The sequence below is a fragment of the Natator depressus genome, chromosome 14 (genome assembly GCF_965152275.1).
Source record: "Natator depressus isolate rNatDep1 chromosome 14, rNatDep2.hap1, whole genome shotgun sequence".
Lineage (NCBI taxonomy): Eukaryota > Metazoa > Chordata > Testudines > Cheloniidae > Natator > Natator depressus.
The window spans coordinates 44,237,025-44,246,926 of NC_134247.1; the positions used below are offsets into that span (position 1 = coordinate 44,237,025).

General features: G+C 46.9%; 1 long non-coding RNA gene across 1 annotated transcript; it reads right to left on the reverse strand.

The window, feature by feature from the left end:
* Positions 1–5,208, reverse strand: LOC141998672 (uncharacterized). The gene is made up of 3 exons (XR_012641882.1): positions 5,113–5,208; positions 226–332; positions 1–51 (listed from the first exon to the last, which is right to left on the reverse strand). It is a non-coding gene; the product is annotated as an uncharacterized LOC141998672 (long non-coding RNA).
* Positions 5,209–9,902: the final 4,694 nt, after the last annotated feature.

Genomic DNA, 9,902 nt, shown 5'->3' on the forward strand with positions numbered 1-9,902 from the left:
CCTTTGTCGTCATTTAGATACGTGCCTTCACCTCCTCCTCTCATTGGAAACCTGCAACACAAAGGCCATGGGATTTAAAAAACAAACAATCCTGGCTGGTGTAAGTCATATAGCACCACTTAAGTTGAAGAAGTCAATGGAGTTACTCCAATGCACACCAGCTGAGAATATTTCCCTGCACGTTAGTCACCGTGATAGAAAGGGAATGTAAAGAAAGGGACTTACAGGTCATTGAACAGGGTGCCATGTACCCATTTCCAGGGCTTGTCTGCTTGTTCCCTGGTAAGGCCAATCCAGGTTTCTAAGCATCCCTTATAGTGCAGCATAAACTCCTTATAAAAAAAAAGTGAAAACAAATATTGTGCATTACATGTTACGGAGACACTAATGGAGAAGATGCAATAAAGACAAAAATGTCTGCATCGCATTCCACACGTGTGACTAGTTCACAAGACCAGCCTATGCAATAGCACGTATCAAAGAATGAAAAAAAAATCCAACGGCTTTTTTTATACTTGTAACTTAAGACCACGTGAACAATTTTAACATGCCAATTATCCCCAGATGCACTCATTGAAAAATGTATATTTAGGTCCTGATCCCATAAGCGGTAAAAGGGGCTTGTATTGATTAGTCTGGTTGCTTAGACAGATGTACGTGGGACTTTAATTTTTCTGTAAAGTCTCCAAAAATCTTACAATCTAAATTACACACACACACACACACACCTCTTCAATGCCCTCTCCCCTGCTCCATGTGGGAAATCCCATGTTACATTTCAGAACAGAGGCCTAACATACTTTCATGATACAGAATGGAGAAATATATATATACATATAACACACTCCCATTTCTTTCCTCTTCACAGTGCTCCACCATATTATCTATCTTAGGGTTTTATCTTTCTACCCATCTCTGCAATATCCTCTGACTTTGGGACTAACTCAATACCTCTGCACAGTACAAGAGTCACGTCTTACCTGAGAGATGAAAGCTGCTCAGCAGAGAGAGGAGTGTGACCCTGAGAAAGGATCAACTAGCAAAAGGCCCCAGAAAAGAGTGAGGCCACCCACAGGGTAACAGTTGTAAACTCCTGCCAATTGAGAGCGACATTCCCAAGACCAGCTGGGAGTCAGAACATGAACAGATCAAGATAACCGCCAGATGAATTTCATCCAGTCACAGCGTAAAGGCGTGTCAGGAGGTTTCCTTGGCCGATGTTATGGCAACTGTGAGTCACTGGTACATGAGCATGCAAGATGAAAGTCTTCACAGAAAGAGGACACAGCAAGCTCAGATAACTGTGATGGTTAAATCCTTCTCCCAGGGGCAGGTGAACCTTTCTAAGGCTCCTTTCAGCTGCAGAACAACTGCATAAAAGATGGTTAATGGCCTGGACACTTTTTTATGCCACGTGGTCCTAGATGAATGGGGAGACACAGGTGCCTCCACGTGGGAGCCACAACAGCCAGCCAGCTAGGGGGCTGCTTGCTTGAACTAGCCAATGGGAGATGCCAGTGAGAGGGTGTGTGTCCAGCACCAGGTTTATGATGGCACCACTGGTGCCCTGGCGCCAGGCCCACACTCAGAAGGGGCCCCAGTGCCCTGACTGTGGCCCCCGCCCTCATTTCCACCTGTGCTCTGCCCTGAGGCCACGCCCCCACTCGCTCCTCTCCACTCCTCCCCTGGCAAACTGAGGCAATCACCTCAGGTGCCAGACTGGGGGGGGGGGGGGGGGAGGGTGGGTGGCACTAGGATCCAGAGTGTAGAAAATTGTGTCTGCTGCTGGTGCATCTGTATCCTCTCTTTTCGAGATGCACAGAGATGGTGCTGGAGGGAGGAGGGCACAAGAGACATAACGGGCAGCCAGGAGAAAAGGGGAGAGGGAATAAGAGAAAGCAGCAGGAGCTGCAGGGAGAGAGAGGAGGAGGACCCTCGTATGTACCTCTCTAGCACCCCCAGGCGCCCGGACTGATTAACCCCAGCTTCTCAGGGAGCTTCCTGTTTCCTGCTGTTTCCTTGAACCCACTTGAGGGGAACAGGCAGTCAACTGAAGTAGGAGGAGCCAGTTAGGCCCTTAAGATGCCAATATCTTCCCTCACTCAGGCCCTGCTACCAGCCTGCTTATTGGTCCCCTTCAATTGAGTGTTGAGAGCCACGATAGCTGGCACAGAACAGCAGTCATGAGTGAAAGCAGAAAACGCCCCTCTGTTTGCAGGCATGAGGTGCAAAGCCATTTAAAAGTTTCAGTGCACAGAAAATAAAACTATCCATAGGTTTATCACAATGAGCAAGTAGTTAAAGCGAAGCTGCAACCGAGAATTAAAAGGGTGCTATAATTTGAATAACACATTTCCATATGGACATTTGGTGTTTGTTAGTATTACAGGTAAATGTGCTTCTTAAAAAGCTGGAAGATGGGAAATGGCGATCGCTGACGTGAGAGGTCAGGGCTACGATAATGGTGCCAACGTGAGAGGAAAGAACAGAGGAGTGTCAGCAGGGAACCAGAGAACTGCGGTCACTGGGAACTGCGGGGGGCCGTGCCCGCGGATGGTCAACGTCAGCAAAATGTCTCACGGCCCACAATCAGATTACTCTGATAGGTTTTAACTCAGTGGTGGGCAACTTGTGGCCCTTCTCCCAGCCAGTCGAAAGTTTTGTGATGAGACTCTGGTGCCCTCTTGTGGCTGGACTTTATCTAGTTGTTTGGTTTTTTTTAATAATGCAGGCTACCTGCATGTATTAAACCATGTTGATAAGTGCAAAGTAATTCACCTTAGAAAAAAATCAGTCCCAATTATACATACCAAATGATGGGTCTAAATTAGCTGTTGCCACTCAAGAAAGAGATCTTGGAGTCATCTTGGCTAGTTCTCTGAAAACATCCGTTCAATGTGCAGTGACAGTCAAACAAACTAACAGAATACTAGGAACCGTTAGGAAAGAGATTAGATAATAAGCCAGAAAATATCTTAAATGGCACTAAGTAAATCTGTGGTGCACCCATGCCTTGAATACGGCGCTCAGTTCTGATCACTTCAACTCAAAAAAGCTATATTCGAATTGGAAAAGGTGCAGAGAATGGTGACAAAAATGATGAGGGGAATGGAACAGCTTCCGTACGAGGAGAAATAAAAAATGACTGGGACTGTTCAACTTAGAAAATAGAAAACTAAGGGGGCGATATGAGAGGGGTCTGTAAAATCATGACTGGGGCGGAGAAAGATAATAAGGAAGTATCGTTTACCCCTTCACAGAACACAAGAACTAGGGGTAACCTGATTAAATGAATAGGCAGCAGGTTTAAAACAAAACAAAAGGCAGTATTTCTTCACACAACGCACAGTCAACTTGTGGAACTCCTTGCCAGGGGATGTGGTGCAGGCCAAAAGTCTAATAAAAAGAAGGTGTTCAAAAAAGGTGTTCAAAAAAGAATTAGATAAGTTCATGGAGGATAGGTTCATCAATGGCTATTAGCCAAGATGATCAGGGATGCAGCTCCGAATATCCAACTTCCAGAAGTGGGGACTGGATGACAAGGGATGGATCACTTGATGGTTACCTGTTCTGTTCATTCCCTCTGGGGCACCTGGCACTGGCCACTGTCTGAAGATAGGATACGGGACTAGATGGACCATTGGTCTGACCCCTTGTGACTGATCTTATGGTCTTATGCTGTGACTTTCAGCCAGATGCTTTTCTTCTTAAAATAAAATCCTTTTCTCCACTGAATCAAATATACAGATCTGAGTGCTGGGCACAGGATGGGCTGCGATAATCTCAGGGGAAAAGCGTGTGTGCGAAATTCTTACTGCTGCGTATAATTGCATAGGAACAGATGGGTCTCTGTCACCCTGTGTCTGTTACTGTCTCTCTTTTTCCCCCAGGGGTAGCACTGAAACTTGGTTTTGATCCTCCAGGCTCCCCTGCTGTCCCTTGGTGCCCTGATGGCTGGGTTGGGTACCTAGGGAAATATTTCTCAGAGGCTGAAGGAGACTGGACCTTCAGCCACAATAACTGCTCCTCCTTGGGCACCTCCCTGGCTGTGATTGACACCTTGCAGCAGAAGGTGCGATGCCTCCAGACTACAAAATGGGCCTGGAGCAGGGACCTGAACTTGGGTCTCTTCCCAGGTGAGTGACCCAACTGCCACGCTAGAGAGTCCGTCTCACTCGCTCTTGGCCCCAGCGTCTGTTCAAGTGTCCTATGCAACGTGGAGCGTCAGCAGGAGAGAGGGAGGGGGACCCACCCCGAAATAACGTCTTCCTTTTTCTGTTCTTAAAAGGCTTTCCTCTGAGTGACAGCCAGTCCATGGGACAGAGTTTGCGCTCAGAGCCTCTTCCTTAGGGAAAGGGACACGTCATTAATGGGGCTGAAGACACTTCCTGGTTCAACACTTTCCATACAGCTGGTTCAGGCACTTGACTGCAAGTCAGGTGATCTGGCTTCAATTCCCAGCTCTGCCACACACTCTACTGGGTGACCTGGGAAAAGTCACAGCAACCTTTCGTGCCTCAGTTTCTTCACCTGTCAGAGGGATAGTACTACTTTGTTCATCTGTCTTGTAAGTTCTTTGGGGCAGGAACTGTCTCACCGTGGGTCTGTGCAGCGCCCGGCACAAGGGGGCCCTGATCTCAGCTGGGACAGGGACTGTCTCTCCCTGTGTGTCTGGGCAGCAATCGGCACAACGGGGCCCTGATCTCAGCTGGGGCAGGGACTGTCTCTCGCTGGGTGTGTGGAATGATGGCTAGACACCTGTGCCTTCATGCCATGTCCCAGCGCAGCCTCTGCCTTCTTTCTCACACTGTTCTAGCCCATCCCTTCCCCTCTCCCGGGCTTTCCCCCACTGTGGTACTGCAAATACTGAGAGCTACCCTGACTGGCCACTAGGTGTCACTGCTGCTCCCCACAGTCCCATCTGAAAAGGCTTGTGGTTAACTGCACTCCTGGTACCCAAAGCAGAGACGCTCTGGAGGGCGGGTGGGTGGTGGCACATATGGGCCCAGTAGCAGGAAGGGACTTTCCTAGGAGGAGCTCTGACAGATGCATTAGAGCAGCCTAAAGAGCTAGATAGGCGCACGGCTCAGGCATGGAAGGAGCTGAGGTTACCTGCTCTGCTATGTGTCTGCAGATCGCACAGATTCTGTCTCAGGTGAGCGAGGACATCCTCTGGCCTGCTGCTGCCTTCTGCGCTGTTTAAGCTTCTCCACCCAGAATCACTGTCCGCAGGGGTGTTTGGGGGTGTTCCGGTCGGTCCTTTGTGAGAGCCGCCCTGGAAAACTTCACCACACAGCATCCGTGTGAATAGAGGTTAGAGAACTGCCCGGCATGTGTGTATAATAAAGCCCTGAATAATATGGATCCCAGTCAGTCACTTTGGAGAAAGAAACTGAACTATTAAAAAATCCAGAGGCAAATTCTATTATGTTTCTACAGTATTTAAACTCAAAAGTGAACCAAGCATGTCTCAATATTTACATCCCCCTTTTCTATTAGATGTAGTAATCTCTTAGGTACTTTCCCATTTCTCTCCCCTGCTTTTGTCTCTTTCCAGCTGGCCCTGCAGTTGTTTTATTTTGAATGATTTTCCCCAGGCTCAATGTGCCTCTGCCTCATTAGTTTCTTTCTTTGGCATCAGCATCTTTGCTTATGTTATCAGTGGAACTGGTCAAAAAAACCTGACGGAACAGTATTCTGGGGGGAAATTAAGTTTCATCAACATGGAAACATTTTGCAGGAATTTGTCTGTTTCAATGACATTTTTGATGAGGAAAAAAATCTAAAGGAATTGTTTTGACAGTCTCATTTTGTTTAAAAAATGTTTCAATAAGGTAAAAAAACCATTTTGTTTTGACTTGATCGTTTTGATTCATTTCATTCCAACTTGTATGTTGTAGTAAATATTAATTTTCATATATTACATTTTATGTTTAATATTCAGTGTATTGTATCTGTTATTTTATATTGCGTTATAATGTTTCAACATAACCAAACTGACTTGATAGTTCCCACTAAAAAAAAAAAAATTTATCCAGTGGGAAATTCTGAAATTTTGGCTTTTCATTCCAATTTAGAATGAATACAAATTTCAAATGGTCAGAATTTCCCACAGAACCAAAATTCCAATTTCCAGCCAATTCTAATTATCAGTGATAGCAGCCCAGTTCTGGGAATACGGCCTATTACGTCAATTTGTTCGTCCATAGCTATTGGGGTCTGTAGCATTCAGCATAAGAACATTGTAAAGACTTAAGGCAGTTTTTCCCCAAAAATGGGGGGCATGGACAGACTACTGAGTTGTTCTCCAGAGCTTCTTCTAAGCCAGTCTCTAGCTATTATCATTGTGGGGGGGAACCCTAAAAAAGTTAATCAAAATGTAACTGATCCAGCAAGTTCTGCCTGAGTCTGCAGAGAACCTGAAACAATTGCCCCGATATATGAACTGCCCATCCATTTTAACAGATGCTGACTTACAGTCTATGAGTCTTAGGCCAGAACGGACCATCACGATCCTCTAGTCTGGCCTCCTGCTCATTGCAGGCCACAGAATTTATATACTAATTATTTTTATTTGGGCATAAACTTTCGTGGGCTAAAACCCAAGCCTATGCCCAAATAAATTTGTTATTTTCTAAGGTGACACAAGGACTCCTCGTTGTTTTTGCTGATACGGACTAACATAGCTACCACTCTGAAACCTATATTAATTATGATTCTTTAAATGTCAGCATTGCTAGCTATTTCACTGTGCAACATGGCATGTGAGAAAGGAGAAGGAAGATCATATTTTGAAGAAACTCCAGCCGATAGGACCAGAAGCAGGGACTGCCGGGATTGAAGGGCCCTGGCAGAGCTCTGGGTTGGGATGGGGGGAGCCTGAGGTTACTAGTTACGTGGTATCTGAATATAGGACAGCAGCAAACTGCAACTCATGATGAGCCAGTGAGCACTTGTTGGTAGTAAAAACTGGCCACATAGGGCTAATCTCCTTGCTTTTACCTGCTAAATTCCTTTACACAATAGCAACAATTACATTATTTTCCTAATGTGACTCTTTCCGCGTAAGCAATAGTTGTCATTGGCACAGGGATTATAAATATAAGAGATTCTGTTATGTGGACCAGGGAATCTGTAATCCCCGCTTCCCACAGCTTCAGTTGGCCGGGAACGGCAAACTGCGGCCACTGGGCATTGTGGGCGGCTGGGCCTGCAGACGGTCAGTGTAAACAAACTGTCTCGCGGTCTGCCAGCGGATTACCCTGATGGGCCGTGTGTGGGCCGCCGGTTGCCCACCACTGGTCCACGCTGTGGTGCGCAGCTCCATGTGTCAGGGCAAGGTTCTGGCAGGGAGGAGGCAGTGGGGTGAGGCTCGGTAGCAGGGAATTGCCAGAGACTTTCCCCACTGATGGAGTCTTTCCCTGCCACGGGTAAAGGGCTCCAGAGCAGGGAGCTGCCGGAGCCTTTCACCACTCACTTCCCATTGCCAGAGTCTTTCCCCACTTCTGAATCTTCCCCTTTGGTGGCGAAAGACTCTGGCAGTGGGACGCTACACTGTAAAAACAGAGATGTAGATGTGGGAGACACTGCTTGGGTGAGTAGAGAGCTGTGTGTGTAGGGTGCATACCTGAGTACGTACCCACAGGGTTCAGTGTGTCTTAACCCTATTCACCCAAGTTAGGGGGGGCATGTAGTGTACGTACTCCACACACCCCCGAAAAGAGTGTGCAGTGTAGATGGACCTTCACAGGTGGACTGCGCCATGGAAAAATTCGAGAATCCCCTGTCGATTAATAAGAAAATAGTTAAGCTGAATTACTAAGTCATAAGAAACTTCACAACCCACATATTTATGAAACAGACGGGATCCAGACACTTACCGAGGATAGTCAGAATGATCACGGCTAATGTCAGAATGATGCAAAGAGCCCCCAAAATCCCTAGCATGCTTTTGAAGCACTGGGAACTCAAAGGAGAATCTGTAAAAAATGCAAAGTTTGGTGAGACGGCTTCAACCTTATCTTTGTCTTTTAAAATATGGTCTCACGTTATGTCATGAGGCATCGTTAGTGAGATAATATCCGTAATGCAATACAAACGGATATTTCTAATGCAACCCTACATGCGGTAATTTACAATACAGTTGCATAACCAGGCTTGGCTTGATTTTCAGAAAGCACTGAGCACCCGCCCTCTGAACCCTCTGCAGATTATCAAGATCCTTCTTGAATTGTAGATATCGGAACTGGACACAGTATTCTAGCAGCAGTCACATAAGTGCCAAATACAGAGGTAAAAAACCCTCTCTACTCCTACTCAATATTCTCCTGTTTAGGGATCCAAGAATCACCTTCACGGTCGGTTGCAGCCCCACACTGGGAGCTCCCGTTCAGCTGGTCGGGAATTTGTCAACAAACCTGGTTTTGTCGGAAAATGCCGATTCCTCAAAACTTCTCATGGAAGCGTGTCACCAAAGTTTGCTCGGGTTCAGAGGTGGTTTTGTCATTTCCCCTGGGGTGTGGGGGAGCCAGGCTCAAGTCCCTGCTATAGCAAAGGATCTTATTTTTGTTCTGCTGCAGAATTAAAACAAATGTCGAGACTGCTACATTTTTCAAAAAGTGGAATTCCTGTTGTCCAGTCAGCCCTAAAAATCAGCAGCTTTGAAAACCAGAGCCTATGGGAATTGAATGTCCAAATCCCATTTATTTTGATTCAATTTGGGTGTCCAAATCTCTTAGGCAGCATTACAAATCTCAACCGTAAAGTGCAAAATATCCATTTCTGAACGGGAACAGGGAATGTCTGGTCACGGGGTCAAAGAAAAGCCTGTCCGATATTCATCAGAATAATGGCGCTCTGCACTTATGCTCTTCACTCATTCTCTCCTTGAGACATGCTCCTGAGGCATACCCATCTAACTTCCATACCTTGGATCCTCCCTGGTGACAGGCGGATGGTGGTTTTCTCCTGGGATCGGAGGTTTAATACCGTGTAATCTTCTTCATCCTGCATCTTCCAGGCTTGCCCAGAAAACGACGAGAAGAGAAGAAACCAAGGACCCTCCACAGACTCGCCCTGTCCGACTGAGGGCTCAAGGCTGCAGAGGAAGTGCTAGCCCCATCTCGAGCTGTCAAACCACAGAGTTGACGCAGATGCAAGAGGCCGGCCAGCCTGCTAGCGAGCTGCACGGCTTGGCACTTTGAAAGGGCAAGAGGATTAGAGCCTGGGTCAGAACCTAACCCTAAGTGAGGGAACCTGTAAAGGGAGTAATCACAGGGCAAAACTGGACCTGATGCCCTGAAATAAGTCACAGGGAAGATGAACAGCCAAGGCACTGGGGGGCTACACTGGAGTCTGTGCTCACGCCATGCTGTGCCTCTCAGCAATAAGAAACACATCTCTAAACATGCAATAAACAACGTCACGGGCCCAATCCCCTGGTGGTGTAAACTGGTATAACTCTTCTGAAGTCAATAAAGCATCACTGATTCACGCCAGCTGGGATCTGGCCCCATTGAGTCCAGTGGCGCTACGGCCAGTTGACACCAGCTGGGGGATCTGGCCCCCAAAAATGTTGGTTTGAAAACACAGTGATCATAGAATATCAGGGTTGGAAGGGAGATCATCTAGTCCAACCCCCTGCTCAAAGCAGGGCCAATCCCCAATTTTTGCCCCAGATCCCTAAATGGCCCCCTCAAGGATTGAACTCACAATCCTTTGTGTAGCAGGCCAACTGAGCTATCCCTCCCCCGTACACTGATGAACGTGACCGTGTTAGACCCAAATCTTGCAAACACGGAAGCATTTGCTGAGCACAGGTGAGTTGTTTGCCGTGACTGGTTGGACTGTGAGCTCTTCGGGGCTGTCTTTTACTGATGTCTCTTTGGACAGCACCCAGCACA